The following is a 27,948-nucleotide window of genomic DNA, read 5'->3' on the forward strand; positions in this document are numbered from 1 at the left end:
TTCTGTATGAGGGCCAAGGAGAAGGCTTTTTTTTATCATGAAACGGGATGCTTAGAGGCTTCTTGGAAGAAGTATCTCTTGGATAGGGCTTTTAAAAATGGATAAAAATATAACAGGTGAAGAATGGGAGCAGGGCATTCCAGAGATAGGAAAACACTATGAGCAAAGAAATGGAAATGGGAATGTCCAGGATATATAAAGGAGAACATTATAGAATGAGGGAAAAGTCCAGGTAAAATGTTCTCAGAACATGAGACAAGAGAAATGACTGTCAGCTGGGAGGTACAAGGAGGAAGTAGCATTCAAGGTGGAACTAGAAGAAAGATGTTTTCTAGAGGCAGAAATGAAGTAAGAATTAATTGTGGAATGAAGGCTCGCTTATGGTAAAACACAAAAGTGACAGAAGGCAGGATAAATTCAAGATATGGCTTAGAGTTAGGTGTGACTTAGTATAGAGTGGAGGAAATGCAGTAATGTGAAAGAATCCTGGAAAAGGAAGGTAGGGTGAAACTGCTGAGAAGCTTAAATAGCTGATTAAGCATCTCCTGGCAGAAGTGATGGACTAAAGATGCAGAAGGAGACACATTTTTGGCCACAGACAATGTGGAAATTTGTTTAATCTGATTGTCCATAACCGTTACAAGATTGGTTCCCTCATCCATTTTTTCCCTCTCTACACTGTACCTACTCCCCCACTCCTACCCTCCACCCATTTGAGGTGGGGGAGATGAAAGTGAGAAAATAACTATTAATTGAAAAAAAAGGAAATATTTGATAAAGGAACTTGCATTTAGATGATTGGGAGACACTGATAATTTTTAAACAGGGGAGCAATTTGATTGGTTCCTATGTCTCAGGAAGGGTCTCTCCAATGGCACATTCAGAAAGAATACAAAGGGGAGAGTCAACGGGGAGAGGTGACTTGGAAGTAATTTTAGTAGTTATGGGGTTATAAGATTATAGATTTAGAATTAAAAAGGACTTTAGAAGCCATTAAGTCCATTTGACAGATGAGGAAACAGAGGTATGGTGATGTTAAATGACTTGCCCAGAATTTCACAGCTGGCAAGTGTGTGGGATCAAGTTTGACCTCAGGCATCCCTTGCTGCAAGCTCACTGCATCATCCCACTGTGCTGAACAGTGCATGAGGAGGAAAAAGAAAAGAATGAGTAGGATTTGATGATCAATTTAACATGGGGATGAGAGAGGGAGGAGTCTAGGATGATTTCAAAGTTTTTGAAACTGGATGATGAGGAGGATCTTGAGAAAAGTATGAATCAAATACTGAGATGCTTCATAGAAGAAAAAGACTTCCAGGGGGAGAAAGCTGGGAAGGCTCGATGAAGGTGGAGATAAAAAAGGAGGTCATCAGTATGTGGAATGAACAGGGTGGGGTTGGCCATTGCTGGCAGAGAGGAGCAATTCATCTTTTCTATCCCTCTGCTCCAATGAAGCTGAGGTCAATTTATGTGTTTGATGTAGAGAAAGAGAGACAGAGCAAGACAGATAAACAGGAACAGAGTTTTTGTTTGTCCCTCATTTTCGAGGAGGACCACGACATCAGAGAGATGATGCCATGACATGCAGGTGAATTAGATTTAAGTGAGGGAGGGGGTGAAAATTCACCAACCCCAATTACTTCTCCAGAGCCATCTGGTTCCCATGGTCAGATATCAAAAGTCAAATCTACGATTGCAAAGTTTCTCTTTGGTAGTGAGACAGAGGAGCAAGGTTGTAGATTCCTCTGTGTTGTGGAGGAGGGGGAGCATGTGTGTATATGTCTAAGAACTCTATAAAGTTCTTTATAATCTCCCAACAGGAATATATGAGGAAAAGAGAAATGGGAGGGTTTTTGAGAGTCGGGTGAGGAGCCTAAAATAAAAAGCTTGCCATATAGTATATCAGTTATACTACCTTGTCAACCAATTTCAAATTTTTTTGTGGGTCTCACAGTTTAATAAAAAATATACATTACTGTTCAGTCCAAACATTCCCTAGTTCTGTGGGGAATTGGAAATGAATCAAGTTAAGCTCCCATCATAAAACAAACAGGACTCTTGTTCATGAGCCAGTATCCACAGCAGAGCAGTTTGTGAGTGATGAGTGTAGCAGATTATAAAACACTTTATAATCTGTATGTCTTCAACAGCAAGCATTAATGACTCAGTTTCCCCATCTGTAAAATGGGGGAGGGGGAGAGAAACTAAATGGTCTCTCTAAGGTGCCTTCTATCTCTAGTTTATGGCTTTCACCTTGAGAGATAGCAAGACACAGAGAGGCTGCTCTGGGTAAATAATTTTCGGCTCAGGGCTACTCTATGACATATGGAAGTATCTACATTGAACACATATTTTCCAGCCCTATCTGGTTCTCTAGAGTCCTTTCCTCTTTTTTCTAGGGCTGTCATTTCTGCATAAAAATAGAGATTTAAGTTCACAGAATCATAGGATTTAGAGTTGGAAGGAATATTAGAGATTTTCTAGTTCCCTTTCCTCATTTTACAGATGGGGAAACTGAGCCTGGTTACTCTTTAAGGCATTCAGAGTATAATTAACAAAATAATTTGCTAGGCCCTTCCATTGTACTGTGAAGATAAGTTCATGAATGAGATTCCTAGTTATTTTATGACAAGAACTTAGCTTGATTCTTTTGCAATTTATCTAAAACCTAATTAAAACTTAAACAAGTTGAGTCACTGGCCAATGATCACAAAGATAGCAAGGGCTAAAAACTGGTTAGATTCAAATCCAAGATTTCTTGACTTCAAATCCAATGCCTTTTCTATCACATCACTTGTATCACTTGTACAACTCTTACCACTGCACCATGCTTCCTGGCTCCATTATTTCCTGTCTTTATGACTCACGGACACTAATTACTTCATCTTTCTGAGCTTCAGTTTCCCTATCTGTAAAATGGGGATAATGATCCCTTTTCTGTCTCTATCATGAGGATCAAATGTAATAATGAGTGTAATAGTGCTTTGAAAATTGAAAATCTATGAGGATAAATTAATGACATGAATGATTAACAAAAAAGAACACTCCTAAAAATCAGAGGGATCCTGAAAAATTACTGCTATTGGTATTGCTTATTTATTCCTGTTCAGGGTTAGGACTGTTCCTGAAGCAGGCCTCTGAAGGAATCCATTGGTAGGGACTTCTGTATTGTATGTTGTCTAACTAGTCTACATTCAGACAGCTCCTAATGTCAAGGAATTTCTTCCTGTTCTTTATTAACATCTATCACCAGGTAACTCTCTGAGTCCTTCTTTCTTAACAATTCATTCTGTATTTTGGGTTAGAAAAAGTTAAGTCTCCCATTTTTAGCTGGAAATAACTGAGTAGGGAATTTCCAAAAAGTAGAAATCTGAAATCCAAAACGAGGGCAATAATTCTTCTTGTCTATGATAATCATCTCTGAGCCACAACTTAACAATGACATTCACAAGTTAGGATGTGTACAACATAGAGCAAAGAACACCGACTTTGAAGTTAGAGGGGCTTGGTACAAATTCTACACTAGTGAGAGGGCTTAAAGCCTGTCATGAGAATCAGCTGCAAGGAACGGGGATCCCTTATTCTGGAGAAGAGAACATGCAGAATGGATATGATTACCAAGTATAAGACATGAAATGGTGTCATATAAAATACTTGGATTAAGTGTGACCTTGGAGGGCAGACCTAGACCTGTAGAGGACATTTTAAGAACAGAGAAATCTAGTAGATACAGAGAACAGATTTAAAGGGTAATAAGTCTCTCATCCCTGAATTTTGTCAAGAGAATAGGGGTAAAATGACCACTTGTCAGTGATGTTGAAGATGGTGGAAGATGACAGGAAAAGATAATGATAAATATTGGACGGTATGTAGGAAAACTGGGATACTAATACATTGATGATAGAATTGTGAACTGATCCAACCATTTTGGAGAGCAATTTGGAAATAAGTCCAAAGGGCTAACAAACTGTGCATAGCCTTTGATCCAATAATATCTCTATTGGGTCTGTATCCCAAATAGATCATAAAAAAGGGAAAAAACCCCACATGTGCAAAAATGTTTGTAGCAGCCCTTTTTGTGATGGAAAGGAACTAGAAATTGAGTGGATCTCTATCACTTGGGGAATAGCTCAATAAGTTATGGTATATGGATGTAATGGAATATTAGTCTTTTATAAGAAATGACAAGGGGCTGATTTCAGAAAATCCTGGAAAAATTCATATGAACTGATGTTGAGTGAAGTGAGTAGATCCAGGAGAACATTGTACACAGCAACAATGAGATTATGTGATGATTATGGCTTTTTTTTCTCATTTTCCCCTTTGCATCTGATTTTTCTTGTGTAGCATGATGAAGATGTATATGTGCATATATTATATATAACATAAATGTTGTATGTTGTATATACACACATACTACATATATATATATACACACACATATATATGTAATATGGTTGAGAAAGAAAAAAACAAGCAAACAAACAACAACAAAAAAGCTACTATGCTTTGATCAACATTCAGTTTCCATAGTTCTTTCCCTAGATACAGATGGCATTTTCCATCCCAAGTCTGTTGGAATTGCCTTGAATTATTTCTTCTTTAGAAGAGCCATGTCTATTACAGGTGATCATCATATAATCTTATTGTTATTGTGTGCATTATTCTCTTGGCTCTGTTCACTTCACTCAATATCCGTTCATGTAAGTCTTTCCAGGCTTTTCTGAAATCAGCCTGCTTGTCATTTCTTATAAAGCAATAAATCCATTAGATTATAAGTCTCTCCAGGTGACTGAAACTGTCTTTGGTTTTGCTTGCATTTGTATTTCTAGTGCTTAGCACAGTGGCTCATACATAATAAAGGTTTAATAAATGATCATTGCCTGTCTTGACTGGATGAACCATTCTTCAATTCTAATTAGTCTACTATGTATTAGGGAATTCCATTTTTCTGAAGAATGATGATCTCTAGGTTCATATTGAAGGAAAATCCTGAGAATCTGAGAAGAAAGCCATCATCTTAAAGAGGGATGAGAAAGAGAGAGAATAAGCATTTATTTATCACCAACCATGGGCCAGACGCTGTGCATAGTGCTTTTACGAATATTATTTTATTTGATACTCAGAACTCTTCAAAGTAGATGTTATTATCCTCACTTTACAGCTGAGGAAATACGAGATTAAGTGACTTTGCCAGGGTTCCATAGCTAGTAGTCTAAGGCCATATTTTAACTCAGGTCTTCCTGATTCTAGGCCCAGTATCCAGTGTACAGTTCCATCTAGCTTAAAGATACATCTCTTGAGCTCATAACATGGTCATTATTATTCCATCATTGGTGCTGCAGCACACTTTAGAGGGTCATAAATTTAGAGCTGGGAGTCCAGATGCAATCAAGTCCAATGCCATTTTCTAGAAGTGAAGAAACTGAGGCATAAAGAAGTTAAGCAAAATACCCAAGATCACACAGGAAGAAGCAGCAGAAGTCCTAGGACTATGGGTTGAACATTTGTCCTACTGCCTTCCCAAGTATTTAAAAAATAAACCTTGAGGAGCTATAACAGGACTTTCAGAAAAGTCTTTAAATACTATTAAAAACCCCACAGCAAGAAAAACAGACAGTTCTTTCATTTCTTTCTATCTTTACTTGAGTCCTTCTGAACTAAAAACTGCTGTTTACAACATTAATTGTCATGGAACCTACTGAATCTTCTGCTGAATATAGTCCAATCCGTGGCCTGTGATTTTCCTTGGAGCAGACATAGAATAATGTGGGCCATTCCTGTTCCTTTTGTGGAAAGAAAAGACCCTCTCCTCCTCCTTTCACTGTCTCTTTGAGCTTATTGGCCATTTTTCTGAAACAACAGAATTTGACCAAATACTTCCAAAGAGTAACAACAGTTGGCTACTTCCAGGACATGGACCCCACTGGCTGCCTCTCCTTTCTTTCAGGTATTTCACACAATCATTAGTACCTGACATCAATGCTAATTTCTTTTTTAAAAAGTAGACTGATTCAAATTCATCCCAATTCCCATTTGGAAAAAATTATTATATATTATAAGGAAAAGTTGTTAAGAATTCAGGATGCCCATTAAACTTTACTATTCAGATGTGACCAAAAACCTGGATGGCAGAAAACTCAAGAGTATTCAGAGCAAATGTTGCCATGTCCACACACAGACCATTACTCACAATAGAACCTGCTGGACCTTGTCATTCAGAGCCTACTAACTTTTAATTTGCATACATTTTGAACACACTCCATGATGTGGTTCCCAAGGCCACATATTCTTGATGATTGCAGCCCAAAGTAATAGCTAACAATCTGGTAACAAAGAAATATAGAATCTCTAACCTGGAAGAGATATTAAAGGGATATCCAGTAGTATCCAAATGCAAATAGAAACTGAGAGCACTAATCCCTACATAAGGATTCTCGAGGGCTACATATTGACTTAGCTTTAAAATGTAATATCATCTATATTTTGTTGTATTTTTTATTTTTAAATAATAGCTTTTTATTTTCAAAATACATGCAAAGATAGTTTTCCACATTCACTCTTGCAAAACCTTGTTTTTCTAAATTTTTCTCCCTCCCTTCCCCCCCACACTCTCCTAGACACCTGTTTTCTTGTATTTTTATTTTGTTAAATACTTCCCAACTATATCTTAATCTGGTTTTTTGCAGCTGCATGTGCCATATTGACACCCCTGTTCTAAACTGCCCTGTAACTGAATAAGTATTCCCTCAACAATGGTATCAAATGCAAATAGAAATGGATCTCTGCAGGCTGCATCTATAGGCACAAAAAATCACAAATTAGCATTATCAATGTTATTGTGTTTTTATTTCCTTTTATATTTCTCAATTCCCTTTTAATTTGGCTAAAGCACTCACAGTGGAGCTTATAATTCTTAGAAATCGAGTGTGATATCTCTGCTCTATAATATTATCAACCACAACACTTAGTGGGGGTTAGGGGGGAGCAGGCAAAGAGTGAGGGGGGAGATTGAAAGAGGGAGACAGAGACATAAAGAGACAGAGAAAAGGGGAGAGAGGGAGAGAGACAGAGACAGACAAACTGACAGACAGAGAGAGATAGAGAGAGAGAGAGAAAGAGAGAGATAGGCACACACACACACACACACACACACACACACACACAGAGACAGAGACAGAGAAAAGGGAGACAGAGAAAAAAGTCACTGAAATTCTAAGAGAATGTCAGAACTGAAAGGGATCTCAGAACATACAACATTAGAGTTGGAAGGGGCCCTAGAACAGAAATATCAGAACTTCAAGGGGCCTTAGCACACAGGCTGTCAGAGCAGGAAGGGATCTTATAACAAAGAACATGAGAGCTGGAGGAAAGTTAAAGATTATAAAGTTATAAGATCATAGCAAGACAGGACTTAAAATTTCAAGGGACCTTTGAGGTCATATTGTCCTAAGATTTCATTTATAGATCAGTAAGCAAAGATACAGGGAGATCCCAAAGACCCAGAAGACCACATTCAATGAGAGAATGCATGACTAAGTAGCCTACACATCTGCTGACTCTATGTAGCAGATAGTGCTGGTGTTGTTCAACTCTGTCCCTAAAAGGAGTCACACTGCCCGGTCTGGATTTCAGTATCCTTCTCTCCCTTTGTTTGAGAGATTGTTGAGCCATTTGAAAGAATAGTCCCATGCAAGAGGTGTTAAATGCCATTGAGAAAGGGCAGGCTATTCAGATATTCCACTAAGACTACTGGAAGTTTATTCTGTTCAAGGTTGATCTTAAATTTATCCCAGTATAGAGACTTTGAAGAAATAATCTACTTCATTGAAAACATAACTCTGTAAGGTTTTAAAATTCAAGGTCAAGTTCACTTAAACTTCCTGGTCTCTTTAGTCCACTAGAGTTGAGGGCCCTTGGGCTTCCTGAATTTTCATTTCTCACCCATAAAAGAGGCATGATTTTACCTGCTGATTCTACCTGCTAGCGAATGGTTTTCTCATTCTTAAAAAATGCTTCTTTCCCTCCCTCCCTTCCTTCCTTCCTTCCTTCTTTCCTTCCTTCCTTCCTTCCTTCCTTCCTTCCTTCCTTCCTTCTTTCTTTCCTTCCTTCCTTCCTTTCTTCCTTCCTTCCATTTTCCAAATAACTCCACAAATGCAACACAGTGCAAGTGAGAATATACAGAGGCTCTTTTTACTGATAATGTTTCAGAGAAGAAATTGTTTTATTCTTTGTAACTTACGTAATAACAAATACTATTTTATAGCACTTTAAAGGCAGCTTGATGATATAGTGGAAAAAATGCCAAGTCCTGGAATCAGAGGATTCGTTTTCTTTAGTTCAAATCCAGTCTTAGACACTTCATAGCTGTATAACCGTGGGAAAATCATGTAACCATGTTTGCCTCAGTCTCCTCATCTGTAAAATTAACTGGAGAAGGAAATGGCAAATCACCCTAGTATCTTTGCTAAGGACATCCCAAATGGGATCATGAAGAATTAGACATGACTGAAAAGATTAAATGACAACAGCAGCACTTTACGGTTTGCAAAGCATTTACAATTATTAAATAAAGAGGAGGATATTTGAGCTTTTTCTGGCTCTGATACCTTCTAACTGCATGACCCTGGGCAAGTAATTTCTCCCTCTCCTGGTTTGAGTTTCCTTATGTAGACAATGAGGGTAGCAATGGGGTTAGCCCTTTAGATAAAAACTCTTAGATCTTATTTTTAAAGAAATGGGTCAGTGCTAGTGTGGAGGAAGTTTTCAATGATGTGTCCCAGACTCCATCATTGCTCCTGTATTGTTTGGCATTTTTATCAGTAACTGGCACAAAGACAAACATGATGTCTTTTAGATGATACAAAAATGGGATAGATGGCTACTCCATTAGATGATAGAGTCAGGATTCAAAAGAATTTCAACAAACTAAAATGTCAAGATAAATCTACCAAGATGAAATATAACAGGGATAAAGAGAGGAATAAATAGAAAGTCTTACTCTTGGATTCAAAAAATAACTTTGAAAGTACAACATGGAGGGTTTAGCTACTCTAGATAGCAGGTGGCTTCTGGGGTCTGTAAGCTCAAGGAGAAGCAATACATTCTGTAACAGCTGAAAACAAATCAAATGGAATATTGAAGCTGTACCTAAATTATTGTGTTTAGATTTAGGGGCCTTGCTAGATTTTAGGAGGCACATTGATAAGTTGTAGAGCACCTAAAAAGACAATTATGATGGTGAAGGCCACAAATTCTTGACAGATGAGAAACTGATAAAAGAACTTAGTGATGTTTAATCTGTAGAAGATAAGACTGAATGTATGTATGAGGGAGGGAGACAGGGGATGATAGCTAGCTTCAAATATTTGAGAGCTGTCATAAGTCTTAAGTTGGGAATTTTTATTTGGTATCAGAGGAAAAAACTAGAACCAGAAACCATAGACAGTTGAGTCTAAAACCAGGAAGATCCAAGCTTGAATGTGACTTCAGACACTTTCAAGTTCTGTGACTCTGGACAAATCATTTAACCTCTCTCTACCTCAGTTTCTCACTTATAAAATGGGGATGATAATAGCATGCATTATACCCTAGATTCATTATAAAGATCAAATGAGATAATATTTGTAAAGTATTTAGCAGAACCTGGCACACAGCAGGGGCTTCATAAATAAATGCTTGTTTCTTTCCTTCCTTTCAATGAGTGGAAATAGAGGTATTTTATACTTAATGACAGAAAAAAGTTCCCATAATATTAGTGACATATTAAAATGCGAAATGAGAAGCCTCAGGAGGTAGAGGGTTGATTAGGGGCTGTGTTGAATTAAAGACCAAAAGATTATTTGTTTATAGTGTTGCAGATTGGACTCTTGTCTTGATTCTGTGAAATCACCTTCCTGTGCAACTTCCCAACCCAAGCATTTATATTAGTAATACCGCACTTTTCTATTGTTTTATTTATAGTTCACAAGCCACTTTCCTTGCAACAAATCTGTGTAAGCTTTATTATCTTATCTGGCAGACGAGAACACATAGATTCAAAGATAGTAAATGTGGGATATTTTAACTAAGGCCCTGTTAACATAAATTATTATTGTTCAATCATTTCAGTCTTGTCCAACTCTTCATAACCCTATTTGGGGTTTTCTTGGCAGAGATACTGGAGTGGTTTGCTATTTCCTTCTCCAACTTATTTTACAGATGAGGAAACTGAGACAGATGGGGTTAAGTGACTTACCCAAGATCACACAATTAGTTTCTGAGGCCACTTTTGAATTCAGGAATATGAGTCTTCCTAATTCCAAATCCAATTCTCTGTCCAACTGTCCCCTAACTATAAATATCCTGTATAAATTTGGTTCCTGGCCCATCCAGGAATCCTTCTGTGGACAACCCCACAAGAGAACCTTTTTTGAAAGGTTTCTTTTTATTCCAGAGAGGCCCAGGGAGAAATCTCATGCAATTACCCAATTTTCTCTAGATTGTCCTCTTTGTTGATAGCTGTTGTCTCCTCCATTAAACTGTGAACTCCTTTGAGGGTGGGGACTAATTTTTTTTTTGTTTTACCTTTTTTTGGTGTGTGTGTCCCCAGTACTTAGCACAGTGCTTGGCACACAGCAGGAGTTTAATAAATACCAGTCATCTGGCTGGTCCAATCACCAATTTTTACAGATGAGAAAACAGACCAAGAGACATGAAGTAAGATCACCATTTTCACAAAGGGAGGTGTTAACAGAGCCTGGATTCTAACCAGTGACTTTTGATTACAATTGCACAAATGTGTTTAACTTCATGACTCTCTGAAAGAGATAATTCAAAAGTCCCCAACTAAGAGTTTTCTTAATAACAAGAGCAACTCATACTATCACCCATTTCTGACTCCAAGACCAGTGGTTAGGGTCACACTTCTTATAATCACAACAATTACAGCACTTTGGGGTTTGAGAAGCATTTTCCATGTTATCTCACAACTCTGTGAATTTGGTGCTATTATGAGTGTCATTTTATAGGTGAAGACTTCTTTCTTCTTTCTTAATACTGTTACCAGCAGCTAGGATAACAATACACAGGATAAAGGTATACTTTTTAAAAAGCTCATATCTCTTAAACACACAAAGGGTACAAACATCATTAGTCCCATTTAATAGATGAGAAAACCCAGGTTCAGGAAGGGGGAGAAAATGGTCCAAAGTCACACAGCTGGAATGTCTGAGTCAGGATCCAAAGCCACGTCTTCTGACTCACAGGCCTGTTCTTTTCCCATTAAACCATATCCAGCAAAACAGATTTTCCTGAGGGGTCCAGGATATGGAAGGCACATAGTATTGTTCCTGGCATCTGGAAGAATGTATCATGAATGGGGGCATACCTCAGTAAGTGACGGGCCTTGCAGGTGGCCAACAGTACAGCCAATATGTTACCTTATATCTGATTTTGCATCTTTTAGAAGTTCTTCCACTAAAACAAAACAGAAGGCTGATTTACTAGCATTAACAAGAGAAATGATCCAAGGAAGTATCCCTCTATCAATCCATCATTAGATATAATTTAATACTTAATGACATTTGTGATCATCGGGCTATGCATGTAATTGAAAATGAATAATTGAAATTCCAATTACCGCAAGGGTCAATATGAGGGGACTCTGGCTAGGAACTTGTTATACAATAGCTTACATTAGCAATCGGTTTTTAAATCAAACAACATGTTTCGCTATTCAATTATTGAATGATCGTGGGCTCTGAATTTCTCCTGGCTGCTTCTTGGAAAGTAGTGCAAAAACACAGTGGTTTGGGTGGAGTTTTCTGGGAGATTCTAATGAGAAAAAGTGCTAGCTTTTGACTGGGCCAAAAAAACTCAAAAGGACATCTCCTCTTCACTTATGTACAGACCTACTGGCTCATTCTCCCCATTATATTTTCCATCTCTTTGCTTTTTCATTAGTTGTTCCTCATGCCTACAAGGTACTCATTCCCTTTCCATTTTATGTCTTAAGCAACTTCCTAACTGCTATTGCTTCCCAAATCACCTCAAATTTATTATATTATTAATTTATTATTATTATATAATTGTTATATTATTTATATAATGTTATTATATTATATAACATATTATTGTTATATTATTTATTTACACTGTTATATGGTCAGATGGCATCAGAATCAGTGAATTCAGAAGATTCATTTTAGGCTGGATCAGAGGATTTATTTTTCACAAAGGCACAGAAGCTGACACTCATATACACACACACACACACGGCACCTTCCCGTAAGCAAACATCTTGAGAGCAGTCAACCACAGCACTCCAATGCTGTCCTTTATAGCAAAGTACATGGAACATATTAAGTGATTAACAAATGTTCATTGATTGGTTAATTGATCGATCTTGTCTAACCCATTTGATCCAACCTCTACAACCATTAATGCCAGAGCAAGATATGTGTGCACTCTGGAAGAAGTTTAAGAACTAGGTATCCTGTGTGTTGGGTAGCTAGATGGCTCAGGGGATAGAGTACTGAGGCTAAAAATCAGAAAGGTTCATCTTCCTGAGTTCAAATCTAGCCTCAGACCTTAGCTTCTTAAACTGTGGTTCACCACTCTATATGGAGTCTCATAACTGAATGTGGAGATTATGAAATTATGATTTATTACTAGTAAATGTTTGATTTGTATACCTGGGGTTCCATAAAATTTTCTCAGGCTAAAAAAAATGGAGCACGAGTAGAAAAAGTTGAAGAAACCCTGCCTTAGATGACATATATAAAAATTGATCCCCACCTGGAAGCTCACTTTTCCAGTGAGAAGCTTTTCCCTGCTTGTCACTAGACTGGTCCTTACATGATAATTGGGTTCACAGCCTTTTCTTCCTGCCAAGGCTTGCCAGAGCTTATGTTCTATTGGCAGAGCCTTTGAGAGCCCAGGACCACTATCAAGCTACAGTGTCTTAGTAGGAACTTAATGAAAGTGACTTATGTGTTGTGGGCTGCTGCCTTGAGGGCTTTTCATTTACTATGTGCTTTTTATATGTAATTTACACTAGAATGTAAGCTTTTTGATGGCTCAACTAATTTTATGGTTTTGCTTTTCTCCCAATAATCCCCAATGCACAGCATAATACCTGATATATAGTGAGTGTTTAATATATGCTCGTTGATTGATCAGACCTTCGGGAGTAGGACTAAAAGTCTCTCAGACAGGATTAGCAAATCAAATGAAAGAGACAACTCCCCCAGTTCCTTCTAATGACCCTCAGATGGCACAAACTCCAGGTGTTTCATCATTCTGGTTGGCTTGCTTTGGAGACTCTCTTGTTTATCAGAGTTCATCTTAAAATATGATACCAAGAAGTGAATACAATATTTTAGATGTCATTTGACCGGGGCAGAATAAAGGGCACTATTACCTCCTCATTCCTGGAAATTGTGCTTTGCTCTACTTACAGACTGAATTCAATTTTACAATATGCTTTAGCTCTTTTATCTCAGACAAGCTTGTGAGGAGGTCAGTGCAAGTATTATTCCCATACAATTGAGGAGGAAATTCCCGCTCAGAGAAGGCACCTACTCAAGGTCATATGACTTATAAATAGAGGTATTAGGATTTGAGTTCATGTCTCAAGATCCCAAATCAGGTACCTTTTTTGACCATTTCCCTCTCTAAATGTTAGAAATGTGATAGAAAGGAGAGATCATGGAACTGATCCTGCTTCTATCATTCATAGATGATGCACATTCCAATGTGCTATTGGAGTTTATCTGAGGCTTGTTCTGGAAGATTAATAAAAATTAAGTGATTAATGGCCTATAGACTGGACTTGGGCAGCACAGGACCTCTGTGAAACTGGATCATTGAAACAATCAGCGGAAAGTGAAATGAAATAATAATAATAAAGACTCAAATTGATAATCTACTTTCTTCACAAGAACCCTAAAAAAGAACATATAAAAGTATTATTTCTGCCATTTATAAACTAGGAAAATGAGCCTCAAACAAGGCTCAAACAAACTGATAGTCATATAGCTAGAAATATAAGTATAGCTCAAACACATATATGGAGTCCAGTATTCTTTCAGTAGGCTATATGTAGGGCTGGAGCAAGAACCAAAAATATAAAATTTAAGGAAGTTGGGAATATGGACTGAATCAGCTAGGTGGCTTAAGAGACAGAATGACATATCTAGAGTCAAGAGATTCATCTTTATGAATTCAAATCTGGTCATAGATGTCTATTAGCTGTATGACCCTGGGCAAGCCACTCAACTCCTTTTGTCTCAGTTTTCTCATCTGTAAAATGATCTCGAGAAGGAATTAACAAACCACTCCAGTGTCTTTGCCAAGAAAACCCCAAATGAGATGACGAAGATTCAAACATGACTCAAATGATGCATCAATAATAAAATCCTGAGAAAGGTTACCAAAGGGAGTAGACAAAGTAGAATAGACAAAACAAGAAACCAGAAACTCAAACTATGAAAAAGCCAGGGGCAAGTATAGTAAGCTGTCATTGCAGAAACAGATTGTCCATTACCAAGGAACACTGGTATAACTTGGGCTGCTATGGTTTATTCAAAATCTTAAAAAAAACACAACACAAAACCGTCATCACATGAAAAGAAAGATTGCCTGCTTCTTCTACTCTGGGTTCAGTGATTGATGCTCAAAACATAAGGAACCCCAAGTGATAGGACGTGTCCAGATACCTAAAAAAGATTCATTTTCATCTCATCAGCTGTTTGCCACACAAAGAACTTTCCTAGAAATAGGAATCTCAAATGATAGGCTAAACAGCAGTAGGATGGAAAATAATTATAGTTTATCAGACAGTTTGGCTCTTATTCTGGTTTCGTGGTCCAGCAGATGGTGTCAAGGATATGACCTCTGTCTACACAATCCTCAGCTAAATGGATGCCAGAGAGTCTTACAGCTGATCAATAGCTAAAGTGAGCAATACCGGGATATGGTTTGATTAGTAAATCTCACCCCGATTGATCTTCTAAATAATTACTTGCACTTTGGAAGCAATAGAGGGCTCTAGGTCTGGATAAAGAAGTGAATTCCTTTGTGCCATCTGCTTCTTTAAGGTTTTGCTCCCAAAGCAAAATCCATCCATCTATCAATTCAAAGATATTTATTATATTATATATAAGATCCTATGCTTAGTTCTATGGGGAAGAACAAAGGATGTTTTTTTTTTTCTTTTGAAGTATTCTTAGGCTCCAGGAAGGGAGATGAGAGATGAAGATACATAATAATAATACAAGTAATGCTATGAGAGCCATAAGGCCCTTAAAATAATAAAAGATCATAAAATACAAAATAATAAAAGATTATAGAGTTTAGGAATTATAACAAGAGATTATTGCATGGTACAATGGATTGTTGTACTTAGAGTCAGAAAGACCAGAGTTCAAATTCTATTCCAAACACTTATCTGTGTGACTGTGAGCAAGTCGTTTAGCCTCTGTTACATTCTGTTTCCTTATCTATAAAATGAGGATAAAAATGACACCTATAAAAAGTTGTTATAAAAATCAATGAGAAATATATGGAAAATGTTTCCCTAAACCTCAAGCATTACATAAATTTTAGCTATATAATATATTTAAGTAAAACAATGATCAGTTTTCTCATAGTGCCTATTCTTTCTGCTTTAATTGCTACTTATTCCTCAAAGCTTCTCAAATTCTATCTTATCAATCTTGCCTTCTGTGATCAGTCCAGGAAGAAGAGGGAAACATTGCTTGCATCTACATAATACTGTCTCCTCTTCCTCCCTCTCCTCCCCCTCTTCTCTTCCCTTTCTCTGGCTGTTTTTCTTCTCTCTTTCCTTCTCCTTCTCATCTCTCCCCTTCACCCTCCCCCATCTCTGCTTATCACAGTTCACTTTGTATGACATTCATTTTTTTCTTTTTTTGTGTGTGTTGTTGTTGTCAAATGTTAATTTATTGCAACTCTCCTTTGTAGCTTTTAGCTTGCTGGACGTTCCATAGCACCACTACTGGTGTCATCAATGACATCATGAGGACATTGTGACCCACAGACTGCGCTCTTCCAACTATCTCTTTAATGAATCCATAAAGGTCTCTTGCAGGGATCAGTGCCTCATCTGTTGAGCAATGTGGATAATCTCATTGACACTGATGCTTCCACTGATGTTTCTGCTTCTTTCTGTCCCAAGGAGGCTCCTTTAGGGCTCTGATGATCAAGGCTGGGGCAGAAGGCATAACCTCAGTCTGGGCCTGTTTGTTCTGAATGGCAAGTCCATGGGGATTTTTAGCCCTTTCCAGTCACCAGTTGCCTTGGCAATGTCATCACCAACATTTTTAGGAGGCAAACCAAGGGACTAATTTTGGGGGCCAGAACTCATGTGGGACAGACCACCTCCAGTGCACCTTAAAAACACAATTTTAATTTCATCAGGGCCAAGCTTGGGCTCAGGCTGCACGCTGTGAGGTGGCTGCTGGTGTCGGATGACCCTGAATTTGGGACGACCCAAAGAAACTGCATCATGAGATGGGAGCCAAAAATGACACTCATTTACACAAGGGCCTTGTCTCTCCTGCTTTCTTCTATGACAGACAATGCATTTAAGTGGAGGATATAATAGGCCTAGGAATCAAAAGCTGAATTTGAATCCAGCTTCTGACGCTTTTGAACTGAGTGACTACGTGTAAGTCATTTCATCACTCTGAGTTTCCTCATCTGTAAAATGAGGATAATGATACTTGCCCTTCCCATCTCACAGGGCTATTACTAAAAAGTCCTTTGCAAACCATAGATTGTTCTAAAATGTAAGCTTGTATTATTCCTTAAGGACAAGGAACACATCCTATTAATCTTAGGAGCATAGAGCAGAGCCACATACCACAGACCCTCAATTAATGAGTGTACAAAAAATTTATGCTTTCACATAAATATGTTTATCACAGCTCCTTTTCTGAGAGCTGGTTTGCTTTCACATCACTGTCCAATTAATCTTTCTTGTGCAAGGATCAGATTATGTTCTATGACTGCTTACAAACTTGCCACGGTTTCCAATTCCACTGAGTAAAGTTCAAGTTCAGTCTGGCATTTGCAGCTCTCACACCACCTTAAACTGAATTAACAATTCATTACTGCTACTAGTGAGTTGCTTCAGTCATATCTGATTCTTTGTGACCCCATTTTGGGTTTTCTTGGCCAAAACATTAGAGTAACTTGTCATTTCCTTCTCTGGATCATTTTACAGATGAGAAACTGAGGTAAACAGGGTTTAGTGACTTGCCCAGAGCCACAAAACTAATAAGTATCTGAGATTAGATTTGAACTCATGAAATGAATCTTCCTGGTTCCAAGTCCAGTGCTCTATCCACCGGGCTACCTAGCCACCTGTTACATATATTAAGATTTTTCATATGTCTTGAGCACACTCTAGCAAAATGGCCTATTCATTGTCTCATGCACATGTTCTTCACTGAACATTTTCACATGGTCACAATTCTTAGACAGTCTTCTCTTCCATCCTATATTTCTTTAAAACTCAAATTGCAAAGTCACCTCCTTCAGGAGGATTTTCTGGGCTCCCTTCAACCTCCCAAGCAGAAATTATTCTTTGTCCGAAGTCTTATGTCATTTTATTTATACTTCTGTTATATACTTAATATTTTCCTGATCAGCTTCAGAGGGGAGAACTCAGAGAAATGGGTAGAAATTTCTAATCGCATCTGTAGACATCGAGAAGGCTCAAATATATGATGAAATTCTATGGTTTTATGAATGGATTTAAAGCACCCAGAATATAAATAAACTTTATAAATAGAATCCCCACATTATAGACCTAGAGTACTGCCTGGAGTTGAGAGGTTAAATAACAGCACTTCTTAATTTCAAGAAGCAAAGATCAAGTATTTTCATAATCATAATAGAGAAGGAAAAGAAAGAGGAAGAGCAGAAAGAGAAGAGTAAAGAAGGAAGAACAAAAGAGAAGTAGGAGAAAGAAGAAAGGAAGGAAAGAAAGAAAAAGAAAAAGGAAGAAAGAAATAAAACAGAAAGGAGGGAGGAAGAAAGAAAGAAAAGGAAAAAAAGGAAAGGGAAAAAGAAAGAGGAAAGGAAGAAGAGAAATATATGGAAGGAAGGAAAGAAAAAAAAATCTTTCTTGGAACATTAGGTACTCCAGATGCTCCTATTTATGGATGATACTCTGTTGACTGATTCAAATCCCAGGATACAATAGGGACTTCTTAATAAGATCCAAGGTAACTCAAAAGACATTGGTCCAAAGAAAAGTTAGAAAACTATTCATACTTTGATTTCAGAATTGAGAGCAAAACTCCAAAGAAGTCAATTACCAAATGACTCTCTATATAACTCTCTCTATATAGTTCTCTATATAACTATAATAATAATTACAACTATAGTTATCTATTTATTTATATATTTCTCTTTGAAGCAGAATAAAAAGGAAACAAAAAGAATGTCCATTGTCTGGGGAATATCTGAAAAAAATTCTGGCACATCCATAGCAGAATTTTATTATCTTATAAAAATAAGAAATATGAAGAATTCAGGGGGAAATGGGAAGACTGGCTCAAACATATTAAATTATTGCCAAACTTAAGCTAATTATAATGATCAATCTTGACCTTAGAGAAAAGAGAAGGAAGCAAATCTTTTTTCTCTCAGTGGAGAGGTGGGGGACTACAAGTACAGAATGTTGCACATACCATAAAATATGGTCATTTTTCCATTAGGTTTTGCTCAAATTTTTCTGTATTATAAGGGAACATTCAGTGAGAGTCAGATATTTTGGAAAATTATACTGATGTTTAAAAAGACAAATACAATTTGTTAACTGGGGGAAAAGATTTCATCAACCAACCTCCTACAAGAAATAGAAAAACAACTGGATGGAAACCGCATAATGATGCATAATGTATAAATCATAGCAAGCTTGTTTGGGCAGATGATTGAGTTATTCTATCATTAAATGTGCTTTGGACAAATATTGCAGATGGACAATGTTCAGTTTAGTGGCCTCCATTCCTATTTAAGTTTAGCACCAATGAACCAGGGAAAGTGAGGGATAAGAGATGGAAAGCTTAATTACTGTATGCATAACAACAATAACAATGATTATGATGATGACAGCAATGAGCTGTAGACCTTCCTGATCCTAGTGACTTTCCTCAAAATTACCTGTATTGTACGCCCCTGAAGGCAGAGACTGTTAAGCTTTTGTCTTTGGACTTCGCATAGACCCTAGTAGTCTTTTCTTCCCCATACACAAGGTAACTGCTCACGTGGCAGTCAGAAGAAGCAATACAATGACATTCTCAAGGTCTCTCTGAAGAAATCTGTAATTAATTGTGTAGCATGGGAGACACTAGCACAAGACTGTCCATCATGATATGAGCTCTATAGGCAAAACAGAATTGAAATACCTTAGATGCACAAATTCAATTTACCCTAAAAGCTAACATGAATTACTCCTGCCTGACCTGTAGTAGAACCTTCTGAGTTCATATAATATATCAGCAACAATCAGAATCACTGTACTTTGACTCCAACCACCTTTTGTTCCTCTTTGAGCATGAAGGACAACAACCCACAATCAACCAGTGCTTAGTATGTGGTCGTTGTGTAATAAAGGCTTGTTATTTGATTAATCTTATTCTACCTTCTAACAAATTTCATGATAGCACAGGCAGACAGGGGTTATGTGATGACAGGGAGGGCATAGTTTCATTTTTATCTCCAGCTAATTCTAGTGCTGTTTTGAGATATATTGAGACAGATGGTCAGAGATCATTAGATGCCCCAAGTTTAGTAACTAGCAGGAAGGGTTGCCTATAAATAAACAAACGAATAAATAAAAATGCATATACATATATACATACACATACAGTTTTGTAAAAAAAAACTCAGACATATTGACCAATTTCATCTTCTGAGTAGGTATCTAAGGGTAGAAGGTATGCTGTCTACAAATTTGAGATCAAATGTAAAAACTTAAATCGGCATTCATTAGAAACTACAGCAGACAGCTCCTTCAAAACATACCTTTGATGTAGGGAAACTTGTAAAGAGAGAACTGTGATAGTGAAACAACTAGTTCTCAATTATCCAGTCTACTTGGGGAAAGAGATAACATGAATAAAAGAATTCTATAGATTTCTTAAATATCCCTTATTCTATCCCTTTAAAAAACATTTTTTTCTAAAACATTTTTTACAAGCAGTAATAAAAGTAGTATTTAGAAGTGAATTTTGACTCCTCTTTCCCCTTTCTGCCTTCTGGTAGGGATTTCATAGTCTCCCATTGACTATTCTCAAAGTTCTTTGTAATTGAACAAATGGCAAAGTTGAAGCTGATGTGTGATGGAATGTCAAAATGAAGGCTAAAAAGAAGTCAGATAATTACAGTATGTCGAAGGTAGGAACATACTAACAACTCTGAAAAATGGTCATCCTGTTTGAACTTCAGGTGATAATGGGAAACTCAGTATCTGGGGTAGAGTTTCTTTACCTGTAAAATCTTGGGTTGGATTAGACAGTATGTAACCTATCTTTGGGGAAACATGTTATGATTCCATGACCTCTCATAGGTTCTCAGAGGAGAACCCAGGCCACTTGGGTGCAATTTCAACTGTTAGGAAGTACCTCCTTATATTGAACCAAAATCTGGCTCCCTGTAATTTCCACTTAGTTTTCCTCTCTGGGGCTGAGCATAATAAGTTTCTTAAAGCTGTTAATAGACTCTCAGAAAACACAGCATTAGGTGAAACAGTGACATGGGGGGCATTTAGAAACAAAGGAACAATATTATAAATGAGAGCTGTAGCCCTGAGTGGCTTAAGTTCATACTATAAAAGCTTAAATTAGATCCATAAATCTTAAGATTTTATATATAGAACTCAAGCTATATAATCTTTATAATGATAATATCTGTATCTCCCATGCCACAACTTCCCCCTTTTGCTGCCCCAGAGACCAGGACTTTTTACTTGGCAGACAAATGAAGTGGGGCTGATGGGAGCTGTTTCTACACATTCCCCTCTCTATCTATAAGAAGTGAGGAGAGAGATGAGGCAGGTGAAAGAAGGGACACTCAATACCTTATCAATCCCCATCCCTCACTGATAGCATGGTGTTACTGGAGTAGGATTAGAGAACCAAATAGCTAGACTCACCTATGCCTTCTTCTCAGTCTTGTGTCATGGAATATTGTAGGCACTGGGCAAGAGCCAGTGTGTAGAAGGGGCTAATTGTGGTGGTGGGTCCCTGTTCTGATGGTACATTGGCCCAAGTATCCAAAGGGTGGAGGGAATACCCTTGAGTATCCAGGAACTGACTAATGTCAAAAGAGATTTTTATTATATTATTGTTTACTTTGTTATAATGTAGTAATAAGAAAACTGGCAAACATCTCTGGGAAATTTTAAATAGTGTCTGTCCATATGGTGAAAGGTGGTACAGTGGCTAAAGAAGACTTAAGAGTTGGGAAAAAAAACTGGATAGATTGAGTAGTTTGGCAGATGACCGAGTACATGTTCTGCTAGAATAACTTTAGAAAGCCCAGTATGTGTTATTATGGCAAGAGTACCAGCTGAAGAGCCCACAAACTTGGATTCAAATATTGTCTTATTTTACCTGAGTTTCCGTGAGGCTTCTTTAACCTAGCTGGCCTTACAGCTCTGTATCTGTGACTTCCATGTCATTTTTCTAATGATGATAATATAAAATAATTTTTTTATCTCATGAATGGTTGTAATAAATTTATCTTTATCTTTAGATAAATTGTCACATTCTAATTAAAATTATTCCACATTATTCCACAAGCATTTAATAAGTGCTTACTATGTGCAAAGCAGAATAACTAGGTGGCACAGTGGATAGAGCACTGGACTTGGGATCAGAAGACTCATCTTCATGAGTTCAAATCCAGCTTCAGAGATTAGTTGAGTGATCCTGAGCAAGTCACTTAGTCCTGTCTGCCTCAGTTTTCTCATCTATAAAATGAGCAAGAGAAGAAACTGGCAAACTACTCCAATATCTTTGCCAAGAAAACTTCAAGTGCGGTCATGAAGAGTTGGGCGTGACTGAACAACAACAAAATGTGCAAGGACCTTATAGAAAAATGTTCACGGTAGACAGAGCACTAGACTTTGCATCACAAAGACCTAAATTCAATCTGCTTCAGACATAAAAAGTTCAAATCCTGATTTGGATACTTACAAGCTGAATGACCATAGGCAAGTTATTTAAACTCTTTCAACCTCCATTTCCTTATCTGTGATGAGACTGATCATAGCACATACTTCACAAAGATGTAATCCAATATATGTAAGTGGACCCTAAAATGTGATATAAATGTTGGTTGTGGTAATTATGATAATAATGATGGAGGATGAAGCATTTGAAGTGTGCCTTGAAAAATGAACATGCTATCAAGAAATGCACATGACTTGATTATGAAGGAGCTAGAAAGAAGCTTACGAAGATATCAAGCTTTTTGTTTATCAATGGGTTTTTAAGTATCCCCAGTATCTGATAAAATGATCACAAAACTAAACATAGGGAAAATAACTATTGAGAAAGATGAATAAAAATAGTCAACATGAAAATCATATATGCTTCCATCTCCTTTAATATTCTACCTTCCTTGGAAATAATTCTATTCAGTTTTGTCTCCCAGGAAAAGAACCTTGACTTGAGATGTTGTACTTGTGTCAACTAAAGAAACCAATGGTATTAGAACTGCAATTTAGAACATAGAATGTTTGAACACAGAATTTAAGAGCTGGAAGAAACCTTAGGAGGTAGAATGTAAGGACCTTAGAACATGGAATGTTAGAAAACAGAAAGTTTATAAGAGCTGGAAAGAATTTTTGATCATAATATATTTGTACTTAGGAAGGAATAAGTAGGAAAGCCTACCATCACAAGTCTACTATGTGGCAGGCACCGTACTAAGTGCTTTACAGCCATTATATCATTTGATATGTTCAAGTTAGAGACCATATAATATGGGGTTCTTAAATTGAGATTTGTGGATTTGTTTAAAATTGGATAGATCACTGAGCCTGGAGTCAGAAGATCTGATTTCAAATTCAGCCTCAGATACTTATTAGCTCTGTGACCTTGGGCAAAACATTTAACCCCTATTTGCCTCAGTTTCCTCATTCATAAAAATGGGGATAATTATAATTCCTGCCTCCCAGGGCTACCATTAGTATAAAATGAGAAACTGAATGTCAAGGACTTAGCATAGTTACTGGCACATAATAAGTATTATATAAATATTAGCTATTATTATCATTAGTAGTAGTAGGCAAATCCCTGGAGCTCTATTTGCCTCAGTTACCTCTTCTAATAAAATGGGGATAATAATAGCCCCTACCTTTCAGGATTGTGAGCATCAAGAGATACTAATTATAAACTTGCTTAGCACATTGCCTGGCACATAATAAGCATTATATAAATATTAGCTACTATGATAATAGTACAATTATATAACATGTAATTATTATTATTTCTCAATGTAATTACTTTCCTTTTAATCTTATGTATTTTACTATATGCAAATAAAAACATTATTTGAAGAAGGGGACCAGAGGTGTCACCAGATTTCCAAAGAGATCCATGGCACAACAAAAAGCCAGGAGCCTCTGATCTAGTCCAATTTCCCTGTTTAACAGATAAGGAAACAGAGATCAAGGGAAGAAATCATTATGTCCAGGTGACTCAGGTGGTCACAGAGCTCAGATTAGGATTCAGGCCTGACGTTTCTCATTCCACCTCCTTCACCTGTACCCTATGGCCTCTCCTTGTCATGCTTTTCTATCTGAAGCAAACAGCCGGCAGGACTCGGCTAGTTATCAGATGTCCATGTCCCAGTCTGTTCCAGAATAGCCACGGTTGAATGTCCAAAGCTGATTTTTCTGAAAGAGGATGATAAGAATGATTCTCTTTTTTTCATTTCTAGTTCTCATATATGATACCTTAAATGGCATGATATTATACAGGTAGAAATGACACTTTAAATACTGCTTTCTCCAGAAACCTTATCGGCATTCTACAAGTGTCCAACAAACGCTCCTGGGAAGCCAATCTTAAAAGCCAACCATGGCCCTAGATATTTTTGAAAAAATACCAATTGTGAACTACCCAACCAACAGCTCTGAATCCTTCCAGCCTACTGCACATGGGAACCTTTAGAGTCCATGAATACATTAAACATCTATAGATCATTTGGCTTCTGGGAATATTACCATAATCCTTGTCCGATAATGTATCCAAGGAATTATGCGAATTCAATTTTTTCAACCAGTGAAGCTCACAGAAAGCTGCTTCTCTCCTTTTTAAGTCTTTTCCCCTCAAGCTCCAATATAGACTATATTCCTTCTTTACATACATGGCCTAATTTCTCTGCATAATACCATATAGTTCTGTATAGGCTATCCTCAAATATAGAATGCTCCCCAAAAATGAGATTTCTGTGAAAGTAAAAAAAATATATATAAAAACATACACAGAAAAATAATGCTAGTATATTATAAAGCCAGTTGAGGGCTGTGCGGGGTGGAATAGAAATGTCATTTACATTAAGATCATTGTAGTTTGTATATTCATTCATTGAAGTAACCCACATTTCTTAATTTTTGAGTCTTATACTCTTTTCGCTCACCAGACTACGTCTTTATTGGGACCTGAAGCAGCTTTTATCTGCTTTCTGATCTATGGAGTAAAATGAATACTCAGGAAATAAATGCAGTCATGAGATTTGTACTCGCCCTGAATCTGTAGTGAGGAGGAGACTTGAATTCAAGTCCCAGTTCTTCTACTTTCCAACAGATGATGATGATGATGATAATGATGCAAATCAATCAAATAACATATTTATTAGGTGTCCACTATGTCCCAGGCACTGGACCAGGTTTGGGAGTTATAAAAAAGTAAAAAAGTCCCAGTCATCAAGGAGCCTGCATTTTTATGACTGATTCCCTTATCTCTGATCACATACAATAGTATCTTATCTACAACCTTCCTTCCTACACTGTAGACCATTTCTGGGAAGAACTTTCTCCCAACAACATAAGTATTGGTTATTGGAGACAACTCCATCCATGCCTTTCTTCTTTGGCCATCCCTTCTAAAGCCAGCTCTCTAATTGCTACCTTGCTCCCACTCCCTCCAGTTTTGTAACCATTAGCTACGATCAAATCAACTCTGTCATTATTTTTGGATGGAGTGAAGCAGTGGACTCCTCAGTAGCCCCATTCACTATGCTATAACTTTCAGAGTACCCCAATCTTTGCCATAAGTCTTTGATCTATATCGGGTCCCTCCTTAGAATGCAAACATCTTTAGGGCAGGGACTGTCCTGGCTTTGGTTTTGCTTTCTCAGCTAGTATAGAGGTTGGCACAGAATAGACACTTACTAAATGCTTTTTATTCTTTCATCCAGCCAAAGGTTTATAAATCTCTTTGCTCACAAGAATTCTACGTATAGTGCAAGTATTATTATTTTCTAGATAAGGGAATTTTAATTCAGAGAGATGAAACGATTTTCTCAGATTCACATGTATAGAGTTAAGCTTTCAACCTAAGTCACCACCTGGCAAGAAATCAGGTCTCTTTCCAGGACAGTGTGCTCCCTTTCTGGTGACTGGATTATTGCATTGCTTGATGGTTGGCTTCCTTCCCTCAAGTCTTTCCTCACTTCAATCCATGCTTTACTCAGATGTCAAACTGACTACTTTTTAAAACACAGGTCTATCCATATCAACATCTTTTCAATAAATTTTGGTAGTTCCCTATTACCCCTGGGATCAAATATAAAATCCTCTGGTGTTTAAAGATATTCAGATCCTCCCTCCCCATTCATCCTGCCTTTTTTCTAGTCTTATTACACTTTATACTCCATATCTTCCACTCAGGTACTTTGATATCCAGGGACAATGGCCCCATTGACAAAATTGAAATTCCTCACACAAGGCATTGTATCTCCCAACTGCCGACATTTTCAATGCTTATTCCCCCCTCTAAGTTGGAATGCTTTCCTTTCTTATTTCTGCCCTGGCTTCCTTCAAGTCCCAGATAAAGTCCCACCTTCTGCAAGAAGAGTTTCCCCATCCTCCTTAATTCTGGTGCCTTCCCTCTATTGATTATCTATAATTTATCCTGGTGGTATCTTGTTTGTAATTGCAAGTTGAGAATCTGAGCACCTACAGAGCAGGGACTGCCCATCTTTTTTCTTTTGTCAAATCCCCAGCACTTAGTACAATGCTTGACACGCAGTAGACACTTAATAAAAACTTATTGTTTCACTACTTCTCTGGTAAGCATCTCTCTTGCTAGCAACCTGACAATCATGTGGATTGGATGGAATTTTATAAATAATATTTTGTTAGTAAAATATTCACACTTTTTAAAGGACTTTCCCATCCTTTAACGAGTTTATCTTCACAAGAGTTTGGTAGGAACTTAGAACAGATGCTATTATTCAGCCCCACCTGCCAGATGGAGAAATTGTCTACTGAACAAGGTAATTGACAGGTGAATAGGAGAGGGTTAGAGAGTTGGGGCTAAAGTGTAGTGTAGCCTCCTAGCTTCCCTGATCTTTCCCTTCAAACCTGGCAGAGTTTTATATTCATTTACATTGAACTGGCTCAAGAGGCTCCATCTATATCAGACCTATTAGGATGGATATTCATTGGGCCCTGAGATTTCTTGGCAGCGTTAGAATTTCTGTTATTGCTGTTACATTTGCAAGTCCAGCTACTTTGGAAATGTCACCAAATTCTATTATGACACAATGATTTTGTTTGCCAGGTCATCTTGTTCCAAACCACAACCTCTCTAGACTATTTGTCAAATTAAAGTCAAATCTTTCAATGCTTCCATTAACAGTGATGTCCTGGGATAGGAAAGAAACAGTAGACACTCAACTAATAGGATACCTGGGGGGGATGCACAGGGGCATGCTGGTAAATATTTAACAATTGGCTCTCTTTGCTACTCCCAAAATGTACACAGAGCACTTTTAAGTTTGCATTATTAACATTTTATCTATCACCTTCTTAAGTCTAGTCAATCAACAAAAAATAAATCAAACATTGGTTTGGAGGGTTGTCAATTTTCAAGGTGAAAATGCTTATGCTGAAAATTTAACAATTGACTCCTGGAGCCAGTAGAAAATGGTTCCAGCATACCTCTAGGGAAATGGATCAGAGGAAGTAGGGAATAAAGCAAGGGAATAATTATGCAGCACTTGTGACACAGCAGAGACTGTACTATCTCATTTATTCTTCTCATCAGCAATGGAAACTAAATGCTATTATTATTCCGTTTTATAGTTGAGAAAATTGAGGCAAATATAGATTAAATTTTGCCCAAGGTCACATAGCTAGTAGTATATGAGGCTTGATTTGAATTCAGATCTTTCTAATTCAAGGTCTGTTGCACTAGCCACTACGACACTTGACTACTTCATAGACCATAGCTGGATCACAGAAATATGGGACTCTCAGATTTTAGGCTCCAAAATTGGTCTGGAAATTATTTCAGAGGTTACACAGTCTCAGATTCCATCATTTGTACAGATGAAGAAACAGAAATCCATGGAAATTAAGACGTTTGCTTCAAGTGACTAGGGCAATAAGAAATAATGTCACAATTTGAATGCAGGTCCTCTGGCTCTCAATCCAGCTTCCTTTGCATCAAGCTACTTAAGATCATAATATTTTGAGCTAAAAGACAAAGAAATTGAGGAGACAGGAAGTGCTTGTTCCTAGTCAATATGGCACTGGAGGCCAGTCTTTGCCTCAGTTCACATCATTAGAATTTCTTTAAATCATGACTGACATGTTTCCTAGTTCATTGACCCTGGACAAATCACTTAACCTCTTTGATTTTGAGTTTCTTCATTTTTAAGATGATGGTATTAATACCAATATTATCTATTTTACAG

General features: G+C 37.4%; 1 protein-coding gene and 1 pseudogene across 2 annotated transcripts in view; both read right to left on the reverse strand.

The window, feature by feature from the left end:
• Positions 1–27,948, reverse strand: part of TENM4 (teneurin transmembrane protein 4) — a 1,164,499-nt gene that overhangs the window by 884,035 nt on the left and 252,516 nt on the right. The gene's annotated exons all lie outside the window — the stretch shown is intronic.
• Positions 15,520–26,961, reverse strand: LOC100927591 (annotated as a pseudogene).

This window comes from Sarcophilus harrisii, chromosome 3 (assembly GCF_902635505.1).
Source record: "Sarcophilus harrisii chromosome 3, mSarHar1.11, whole genome shotgun sequence".
Taxonomy (NCBI): domain Eukaryota; kingdom Metazoa; phylum Chordata; class Mammalia; order Dasyuromorphia; family Dasyuridae; genus Sarcophilus; species Sarcophilus harrisii.